General features: G+C 33.9%; 1 protein-coding gene across 4 annotated transcripts in view; it reads right to left on the reverse strand.

The window, feature by feature from the left end:
* The window catches only part of pappa2 (pappalysin 2), a 131456-nt gene that overhangs the window by 118812 nt on the left and 1083 nt on the right, over positions 1–11561 (reverse strand). The window contains exon 2 of one of the 4 annotated variants that reach the window (XM_087241056.1): positions 2448–2536. The exons of the other annotated variants lie outside the window; for them this stretch is intronic. The gene's annotated coding sequence lies outside the window, so the exon portion shown is untranslated. The remainder of the gene's footprint in view (positions 1–2447; positions 2537–11561) is intronic. 4 annotated transcript variants of the gene reach the window in all.

Consider the following 11561-nt stretch of genomic DNA (forward strand, 5'->3'; position numbering starts at 1 on the left):
TAGTGTATTTTATAAAGTAAAACTTTAGATGCTGCAAAAAAATAATATGATGGAAATAATCATTACAACTATATATGCTTATTAAAATTTTCATGCTTTGTCTTAATTTTCTCTGTGTAACTTGTTTTTCAGTACAGCACATCTTTCAAGAGCTCATATAAAACCCAAGAAAGATTTTTGTTGTTGTCACTCTTCCTTATCATTATTAATAAAAAAAAATAACTTTAAAGTCGGGCAGCACAGTGGGTAGCATGATCGCCTCACAGCAAGAAGGTCGCTGGTTCGAGCCTGGCTGAGTCAGTTGGCATTTCTGTGTGGAGTTAACATATTCTCCCCATGTTGGTGTGGGTTTCCTCCGAAGGAAATGCGGCAGGAAGGGCATTCGCTGCGTACAACATATGCTGGATAAGTTGGCAGTTCATTCCGCTGTGGTGATCCACTTTAAATTACGCATGAACCGGGAGACTTTTATTTCAATATGTTTAGGTACCTCCATCTGAAACAGAATATTGAGTAGGGGGGCGGGGCTGTCTTTTTGTGCATTATTCCCTTACAGAAAACTATCTGTACGAGGGGCGTGGTTAAGAATATTGTGGCTGGTTAGCGCCAATTGCCTGGTTAATGCGATGACATTCAGCACCATGGTGCTCACAGTGAACTTCCTCGAAGTCCTTTGCGGACCTTCACCCTTTCTCTGCTCCCAATACTTTACAGAGTGTAACCTTCACTGTCTTTTGCAAGTAAAGGTTAAAAAAAAAACTAAAATGGATGTCATGGTGGCGCAGTGGGTAGCACGATTGCTTAATAGCAAGAAAGCCACTGGTTCGAGCCTCGGCTGGGTCAGTTGGCATTTCTGTGTGGATGTTCCCCCCTGTGTTTGCGTGGGTTTCCTCCAAGTGCTCTGGTTTCCCCCACTAGTTCAAAAACATTCACTGTAGGGACTAAGGGACTAAGCAAAAAAGAAAATGAATGAATGAATGAATGAAACCCCTAAAAAATAATGATAAAAAAAGAAATTGTGGCTGAACTGACAACTGTTGATGTCAAAAGAGAAGGACCACCACAAAAACGCAGAAGCAAATGCTTAGACTTTGATTGAAGATTCTTTTTTTTTTTTAGAGGATTAACTTTCATAGATTAATTTGGATACCTAAAAAATAGTACTGAGCACTAGCAACATTGGAAATTTTCAATTCACATAGACTTAAATTTAAACTCTCCCTAAATACTTCATTTCGTCCTTTATTCTTTAAAAAAAGGTCACAGAAAATGTTTAAAATATTCATGTTTCTCATTATGTTTCTGAACAAACGCCAGCAATTATTTTCTAAGCATTTCAAAGGTAAACAAATCTTGCTTAATCTCATCCAAAATTATATATAAAAGCTATTTAAAAGCTTATGTAGCCATCTTACACCACAAAACACATTTTAACTATCTGCATTAAATCTAATGCGTCATTTTTTTTTTTCGAAAATATCTCTGAAATCACACTTTCAGCAATGAGTTCAAACACATCACTAAAGGACTTGCTTACATGCCACATTTTAATATGTAGTCAGTGTATCTTTACTGCTTTATAAGTGAAAAACAGCATTCAGCAGGTGCATATGTAGACTGATGTAACTTGCAAATGACCGAATTTGTGACCGTAAAACAAGTCAGCAACCACATCCACTATCCCACACCTCAGTGGTCAAAAAGTTAGACATGCCGCTGTTTAATTTCCCAAACGCACCAGTTTTCGCCTCAGCGTTTTTGTCAGGCTCAATTTGCAAACGGCCCCGACTTGGGGTAACTGGCAGTTATGGCAGGGGCCCCTTCAGGGGTAGAAAGGGCCCTAACAGTGGGAGGTAAGAATTCCGCAACCAGCCTAAGGATCTGCCTGCAAAACATTCAGCTTTTTTTGTATCAAAGTGCTTTGAGATACAGCTGCAGTTGTGTAAAAAAAAAAAAAGTGAATGGCCGCTCCTGGGCCTCACCCCCCACTGCAAAGGACCTCTAAGAGATTATCCTTCATTTGAGGCTGCCTTTCCCCCAATCCAATTCTAAATGACCAGAAACGCAATGGGAAAATCTAAACTGATGTGCCTGGACAAATAGCCTGTGCCTGGTTCAACATCCAAAGGCATCCCCTCCCCATCCCCGGTCAGCGATCAAAAAAATGGACACTATATAAACCCGTTGCAGATATTTACTGCATTGTCAACCGCTGAGAAATCTGTTATTCTGTCGCTTGGGAGACTCAACTAACTAAATAATTCCACAGAATAGATATTTGAAAAGATACAGTGAGGGAAGCAGGTGTGCACTGTGTGAACTATAACGTCATTTCCTAGTTAGTCATGGCTGGCTTGGCTTTAAAACTGGATTATTCGTAGCGAGCATCTGACAGCATGTTTTTTTTTCGCTTTATTTCCCCTCCTTATGTTCTAGATATACAGTACCTCAAAAAACACGTCTCGGTGGATTTGCCTGCTTTGCAGATGGAGTTCTAGCTGTTTATCACTTGACAGTATAGGCATTTTTTGGGAGTCTGAAAAACATAAAAAGTAATAGCATCTTATTATTGTCAAATAACTGCACCAACTTTGTTTTTTCTGTTTGATTTCAGATCAAGTACAAATATCTCCTGAAGGAAACTGCGTATTTTGAAATAGCATACAGTGCTCAACATAACTGAGTACAGCCCATTTTGAAAATGAATATTTTTATGCATTTCTCAGTGAATATAGGCAATGTATTTTGGTGCACTTAAACAAGACAGATTTATTAAACAGATATATTTATCAAAATAATATTTTAGTCACCAAACATATTTAGAAATTTATAAAAAAACAAATAAAATCAAGCAAATTACTGCAAAAAAAAATTACAACCTGCAAAATTGTAATATTTTAAGATTTATTTTTTATTTAATTTTTTTTTTCCTCTTTTAAATTTTGTATTTAATATTTTTCTATAACATATAAATTTGGATGTACTAGTTTTTGGAACATCGTAAGTTATTTTGTGAAATTATATTGAAGTTATTTGGCTTCAGCACTAATCTAATGTAAATGCACAAATATAATATTGTATAACTTCCAATAAAACATATGAATTTATTTACATTTTATAATCAGACATTTTACAATTTATTTACATTTTATAATCAGAATTGTATTTCATTTTATTTAGTTTAATCATTTGTATTATAGAAGTTATATTATGACATAAATAAATTGATTTGTGCTATGACAGCCCAATGCATAAAAAAATGAGTATCGCCCAGTGACTACTTTTATTACACAGTGGAACCTAATTTGGCATAACAGTTTTGATTTTATTTTTTTATTATTATTATTTTAGAAACAGACAGACAGATTAAAAAAAAAAGACAAAAGCTGTGATTTCAATAAATCCTGTGAAATTTCTGTGAAATCCTCTTAAAATCTATGAATTACAAATTAAAGGATAGGATAGTCATTTACTCACACTTGTCAAGCACCTGCTTTGGTTTATTTCTTGATGAACACAAAAGAAGATGTTGGAACACAGCCTCATTGTGAATACATACCCCGGTATACATTTTTGGATAGCACAAATTATGTAGCCATTTTTCAAATGAACACTAAGGGGCAGTATGACACCGCTGACAGCTTACTTTTTTTTTTTTCACGCTACCAGCTGACTGCCTTACCTCCATGTGCACCACTTTTCTGCTGTTACCAGTTTGCCCAGTAGCTTACCATGTACGTTGGCGTACACTTCTAAAACTTTATGCAGTGGTTTCATTTTTTTAAATTGCTTCTTTGAAAGCATCTTCTTTAAAAAGCGTTTATCAATTCCAACTATTTCATTTTAGAATCATGTGCATTTGTAAGTTTCCGTTCAAAAAGGATAAGTTAGGATACAGTGATAGTTGATCCAAAAATAAAAATTCTGTCATCGTTCACACCCTCCTCTGGTTCCAGACTTACTTGGGTTTCTTTTCTCTTCTGAACACTCTTCCAACTCCAACTCTGCTGAATGTTAGAAAATAGTAGCCATTGACCCTCATGGTATTAGTTTTTTCTACTATGTAAGTTGTAATGTTGTATGTATGTATGTATGTTCACCTATTTTTTAATGTTCTTCAAAATATTTTGTGTTCAAAAAAAAAAAAAAAAAAGAATCTCTTAAAGGTTTGCAACCACTTTAGGGTGAGACTATAGACAGCAAATTGGCATTTTAGGGTGAACTATTCCTTTAAGAAAGCTTTATTTAAGGTGCATTTAGCAATATGTTCTTAATATTAGGTTATCTTGGTTCTAAACCCTGTTCTTGATTACAATTAAAGGCATAGTTCACCAAAAACAAAAAAATTCTCTCATCATTTACTCACCCTAGGTTCCAGACCTGGGTTTTGTTCTTCTTTTGAACACAACATTTTGAAGAATGTTGCGATGACTTTTGTGATGTGTATTGATGTGTTAGGAAAAAAGAAACTAATAAAGATTTGTAACTACGTAAATTGTGGTAAGATTTTAATTTATGGTTGAACGATCACTTTAAATCGTTTTTTTTTTTCTAGCACTGTCTCATGAAAGCACTATAATGACAATATCTTGATGTAGTATCCATATGACAGTATCCATATGACAGTACGTGTGTGTGTGTGTGTGTGTGTGTGTGTGTGTGTGTGTGTGTGTGTGTGTGTGTGTGTGTGTGTTGGTGGGCGAGAGACGGACAGCTGGTATTTGTTGCTCATTTTCCTCAGTTGCCCATTAATATCAAAGACAGAAATCTGATCTATTTAATGTGGCTGATGTTTTAAAAGATTTCATTTTGTTATTGTTTTCGGGAACACCGAATCTACACTCCAAGCAAACGATCAGACTGTCTCGAAAATTAAACGATACCTCTTTAACTAGTAAGACAATCGCATACCAAAATCGTAAAACGGATCAAGGCCAGCCAGAGATTAACAATAGAACTCATAATTCTCCTGCTTTATAAGAAGAGACATGAATTCTGCACATTAATAGTAAAATAATAGTATTTTTTGAGTGGTGCAATTTACCGCTTTCCATCCAAAAGACACACTGTTCTCAGTAGTGAGTACAGCAGATCAGTCAATATACTTGAAGTGTATTATTGGTTAAAAGGGCTTTATTTCTCCCTTCAGAGCCATAACAGAAGCACCAGAGATATATAAATGTTTGAAATGGCAACCACAGTTAGTCCATTTGTAATTGAGACACGGCTCTGGCCAATGTGAGCAGACACAACTCATCTAGACGTTTTGCCCGATCCCCCTTATCCATTTGGAATTTAAGTTGGCTTTAAACACTTCTCTTAACAGTGCTAACAACGCCAGTTAGTAGAGCTTAATTTCCAATGAGATACAAGTAAAGAACATCTGAATCAACAAGAGTAAGTGTTGGAGGGCTTTGAAGTGTGCTGCATTATAGAGGTCAGGCAGGGAGAGCCGTGCTGTAATTAACTCTTTGCATGTGAAGAAAGTGATCTGCTCTGCCAAAGGAACATATAATAGCGATGAGAAGAGAATTAGCAAAGATGTGCATTGGTCAAATTGATGTGATCTGCAAGATATCCAGAATACTTTAGCCATAAATATAATTTTTTTCCAGATACAGAAGCTGTGTGGCATGATGTGAATACCTGTAAAAGTCTATGAATTAGAAATTAAAAGGGATAGTTCACCCAAAAATGAAAGATTTTGTCATTTACTCACCCTTGTAAAGCCCCTGTTTGAGTTTATTTATTGATGAACAGATCTTGCAAATTGTGAATACGTACCCTGGTATACATTTCTGGAGAGTATGAACTATGTAGCCAGAGGTATGTATGGCTGCATTTCATTTTTTAAACTTTCTGCGGTTCCTAGTTTGTCAAGTGGCTTGCCATGCACATCAGCAGACTTGAGACGATGAGCGGAGTTGACTGCAATGACGGGGTTCGAATCCAACAAAAAATGGTTCCAGAAATCAGGTAAAACAAATACAAGAGACAAAGAATTAAGTAAATAACGGTAAGAACATGGTAAAATCTGAAAACTTGGTAAAAATCAGACGATCTTTCTATTTCTGGACTGCTTTTGAAAACACTATTGGTTGGGTTTTGGAAAAAGGGTGGGTAGGGGTATCAGTCGGTCAGTCAGTCAACAGCGACCACTAGTGGATTTACGTGAGCCTGGGTTGCAATATTTGTTAACCAATAGCTTCCTTAGATTTTCTTATTGGTCTTTTCTATCATGGAAGTCGGTGGTTACCGGTTACCAACATTCTTCAAAATATCTTCTTTTACTGTTCAGCAGAAAAAAAATACACATAAAGTTTAGTAACTACTTGAGGGTGAGTAATTTGTGTGTATATATTAATCTGTTGGGGGACTATGCCTTTAATTTAGAGAAATCTGTAAAAGAGACATTTCAACCAAAAAATGAAAAATACATCATTGTTTGTTTACTCTCTCGTTTTCTCTCTCTCTCTCTCACACTCTCTTTCTCTCTCTCGATTTTAAATCTTTATGAGTTTCTTTCTTCTGCTGATTCAAAAGCCATGTATTCGATTAGTTGCAGCTGGAAGGGCATCCGCTGCGTAAAAAAATGTGCTAGATAAGTTGGTGGTTCATTCCGCTGTGGCGACCCCTGATTAATAAAGGGGCTAAGTCGAAAAAGAAAATGAATGAATGATGAATAAATATTAAAATCATGAATTAGCCAAAAATGTAAATTTGCCATAATTTTACTCATCCTCCACTTCTTCCAAACCTGTTTGAGTTCCTTTTTTCAGTTGAGCACAAAGGAAGACATACTGAATAATGTTGAAAAAAATCAGCCACTAACTTACCATAGCATAGTATTTCGTTGTTGGACTATGGATGACAACAGCTACTTTTCCCCTAAATTTTTTCAGAATATCTTTCTTTGTGTTTAACAGAAGAAGAAAAAATCTTAAAGGTTTATAACCACTTGAGTGTAAGCAAATGATGATGATTTTATTTTTCTGGATGAACTATCCCTTTAATATTAATTTAATTAAAGATTTGGTTTAAATACATGTAAATACAAAAAGTGCTTACTTTAATTGTCCATTCACAAGTTGCATAATATAATTTAAATTAATTTTTGTGGTAAGTGACAGTTTAGCTGATTTTACTTTAATGCAAATAAAAATAACATTTGATTGATACCCAGGTATCTGGATTTTTGACTTAGAATTTCTAAAGATACAGTTATAACTCCCCCTGCTGGAAGCTGTAGTTATAAGAGTCTGCGAGAAACTGCAGGTGAACAGTGAAAGCTAATTGATTAATGGTCCCTCTTAAAGTGGTATGCTGTCTCATGTGATCTTAAAGCAAATTATACAAAAGACTATGCATGTAGGCTGGCAGTAGTTAATTTCACTAATGGCCTTATCCTACATGATTATCTGGTTAACATTACTTTGAAGAGAAATATTGTTTTAATGAAATTAGCAAAGCAAATGAATAAATAAAAACACTGCCATTTACAGACGTCATAGCTTAATAAATATAAAACAACCATCAAACATTTACTGGAAAACTGAAAAAAAAAGGAGTTTTTAGACACCACAGACAGATCCCCAAAAGGGTCACTCATCTATGTAAAAGGTATTTGTAGCTTATCTGTTTATCTGTTATCCTATTTTAAATGGATCTAAAATTGTTCTAGTATACAGTGACTTGAATTTAATTTGTACATTTGATTGTATTATTGTATTAATTTGTATATTTGTATCTTTTTTAAACAAATCAGTGTTACTTTTTTCGTTTAATGTAAATGTATTTACCTGAATTTAAATTAAACATATAACTATAAGTATTATCAGATTATTTTAATAACCAAAGTATTTTTTCTCTTATAATACTGTCATGTTTATCTCAGAAAATATGTATATATAATCAGCTAAATAATTTTTATTTTATTATTATCATCATCATTATTATTATTATTATTATTATTATTATTAATAATAATATTATATTTTTAACTATTATTATTACAACATTTACAACTCTTATTAAAATATGATTTGTTTATGCCAGTCTTTCAAAGGCTCTATGACCTTTCTTTCATGAAACTCAAATAAGGAAATTATGAGGACATTCTGTTTTGGGGAACTCAAATTAGGCAAAAGATTTTTTGAGTTAAAAAGAAAAAACATTTCCAGTAAAAATTATTGATGGCATTGAGCTGCCTGTATAATATTTTTTGTACTATATCAACTTGAATTAAATATATTTGATTGTGCAATCTTTTTTAAACATATCAATCTTACTTTTTACATTTAAAAGTACATTTATTCACCTGAATTTTATTTAAACAAGTATCATCAGATTATTTTAATAATCAAAATATTTTTCTTTTATTCTTCTAAATAAATATATTTGAACTTAATCAACTCAATTATTTATCTTTAATAATTATTATTGTAACAATTTACGAGTCCTGATAAAATATGTTTTTTATGCAAGTTTTTTTAAAGGCTCTATTCTTGCATGAAACACAAATATGAAAAGTCATTCTGTTTGGGGGAACTCAAACTAGACAGAATATTTTATGCTTTTAAATAAGACAAAACATTTTCCTGTAAAAATTATTGATGACATTGAGCTGCTCCAGAAATGCTGATGTTGAAAATTTAACACTGCAGTTTAACTAAATGACTTTTATTGACAATTTTTATTTGTTATTGTCTGGAAATAGTTGTTATATTGTCTGGGTTTGTCCAATAAATTATGGTACAAAAAATTGGTTACTTATTTGTGTTGGTAACCAAATAAAACACAGTGTCAGGTATTCTAAACTCTATACATCAGGGGTGTCCAAACTCAGTCCTGGAGGACCGGTGTCCTGCAGATTTTAGCTCCAACAACTTGCCTCAACACAGAGATGTTCTAGAAAGCCTAGTAAGACTAGCTAGCCCAGGTGTGTCTGATTGGGGTTGAAGCTAAACTTTGCAGGACACCGGCCCTCCAGGACCGAGTTTAGACATTACGCAGCGGATGCCCTTCTAGCTGCAACCCACCACTGAGAAGCACCCATACACACTCATTCACACACATACACTATGTACAATTTAGCTATCATATTCACTTATAGTGCATGTCTTTGGACTTGTGGAGGAAACAGGAGCACTAGGAAGAAACCCATGTGAACATGGGGAGAACATGCAAACTTCACACAGGAATGCCAACTGATCCAGCCGAGGCTCGAACCAGTGACCTTCTTGCTGAGTCGACATCGCTGCCCACTGTGCTACAGCAACGTCGTATTGTGTACCTGAGCTTACTAAAAAGATTTACTTTCATGATTTTTTATTATATAGAAGCTATAAAATGTATTTGAAATAAAGTTATTTTATAACATTAAAAATTATTTACTCTAAATTTTAATCGATTACTTCCTGATTAATATTAGAAAAGAACAGAAGGTTACAGTCTTTAAAATACAAAAAAAAAAAAAAACGAACTGACCCCAAACTTACGAGGCTTAACAGACTGTACTGGTAAGATTCCAGAAGACTTGGTGCATAAAATATAGTGTACAAAATACTGGCTACTTTTATGATACTTTCATAGTGCTTTTACATCTTTAAAAGCTTCGCTACCTGGTCTTCATCAAAGCATGTAAAAGAAAAATGAAAGTCATGCCAGATTGAAACAACATGAGCGTGAGTAGAAGCTTTAGGATTTTTATTTCTGAATAAAATACTCCTTTATGAAATCTGATGGGACAGCGCCTCTGGTCAGAGATGTACCTATGACAGGGAGAAGGTATGGTAGAAGATCAGAGAAGATATTTTGGATGTTTTGAGGGCAGATGGTCACGCGGTGGGTGGTAGAAAACTTCAGCAGCTTCTCCTTTGGCAAGGACTCAGAAAGTGTCTGGATCAGACTGGGTTGTGTTGTAGGGCTGTGGGCTGCTGATGTTGACCACTTGTTTTTGAAGTATAGATGAAGAGGGGGGAACAGGTTGCGGGCTCTGTTTCTATTTTCCAAAAGCCACAGCTAAAGGCAGGGAAACATCCAATGCTCAGGACATGTTTTTGGTGCGAAAAATCAAAGAGGTTAAATTAAAAATAATAAAAAAGGAGGAATTAAAAGAAGTTGTTGAGTGAAAACATTCACTGTTGTGTTTAGACATATAAATATCAGATATATTGTTTTTATTAGGGGTGTAACAGATCACGGTTGATCCGTAATACGTACAGATTACAACCCATAGTTCAGAATGCACATGACCTGCGGATTAATAACTAACTTTACTAAACATGTAGGTTAATTCAACATTTATATACAATTGCAGAGAGATCGCCTCCCTAGTCATTCAAATCACATGTATGAAAGCATTTTGGCTCCACTGTAAAATATAATGATGATGGAAATAATTGTGATGGGATCTAAAATGATTTCTTAGTTTAGTGTTAGTGTCTTAGGTAGTGTTTTCTGTTTGTTTAGGCTGCATTAATGCATTCAGTGTAAAGCTGCATGATTAAACATTAAAAGATTGTTATCAATCTTTATCAATGTTTAATCTATCAAAAGATTGTTGTCTATTCAAACCTGCACAACATGAATGATAAATAATAATGATTTGCATATGTTTATTAATCCCTCAAAGTGCTGTATTAAAATCTGAGTTTGATTGAGAGAGATTCAGTTTTTACAATTTTTCAGTTAGACAAACAGTCAAATAACACAGAAGTACTGGGAGAACAATTTATAGTTAAGATATAAACACTAATGTTAATGGAAAAGTTTAAAAGCACTGCTTAATAGAACTTGAGTGATTGTTGATAGAACTGGTGAATGTTGTAGCAATTACACTGTGTAACCAATGGGTGGCGATAAACAATCATCAAAATGATGTCACTGAATTGGTTTTCAAAAATGATAATCCAAAAACGAAACATAAACATTAAGTTTTATGTGTGAATTGTGGAATCATTAATTGAAAATAAATACGATATGTTGTACAAGAAGTTTTTTAGCTGTTTTTTTCTTGATTTTTATTTTTATTAAAATTACAAGTTCTAAGTTCTGTTTGTTAAAGCCAATGGATTTTGCAGTAATATTTTTGTATGAGTGGAAAGCAAATGACATTTGTTTCTTTCCTTTTTTGCTGGTCCGAAAAATGATCCGATCTGTGACCAAACCATGAGATTTGTGATCCGTAACACCATCATAAATCTTATGTACTGTTAAAAAAATTTAAAGGTGTAAAATAACAGAAGATACTGCCACCTCATTACTCAGTTTTTGTACTGCAGTTTATATGATAAGCTATCACAATATCTTCGTTCAAATTAGAAATATCAATAAAAGTAAAGGTTGCTGTTGTTTTTTTACTTGTTTTTCAACATCAAAAGTCTTTGGAGCAGAAACTAATTATCCATAATTCAGTTCAAAAGCATTAATGTCTTTCTTTTTTGTCATTCCTATTTCATTTTAAGAAAATGCAAAGCAAATGTGACAAGTTGTAAAATTGTGTTTAAAATTAACGTTAGGCTAACTTTAAAATATGCCTAACCTGTAAGTTAGGGCAGAAA

This window comes from Danio rerio, chromosome 2 (assembly GCF_052040795.2).
Source record: "Danio rerio strain M-AB ecotype USA chromosome 2, GRCz13ab, whole genome shotgun sequence".
NCBI classification, from domain to species: domain Eukaryota; kingdom Metazoa; phylum Chordata; class Actinopteri; order Cypriniformes; family Danionidae; genus Danio; species Danio rerio.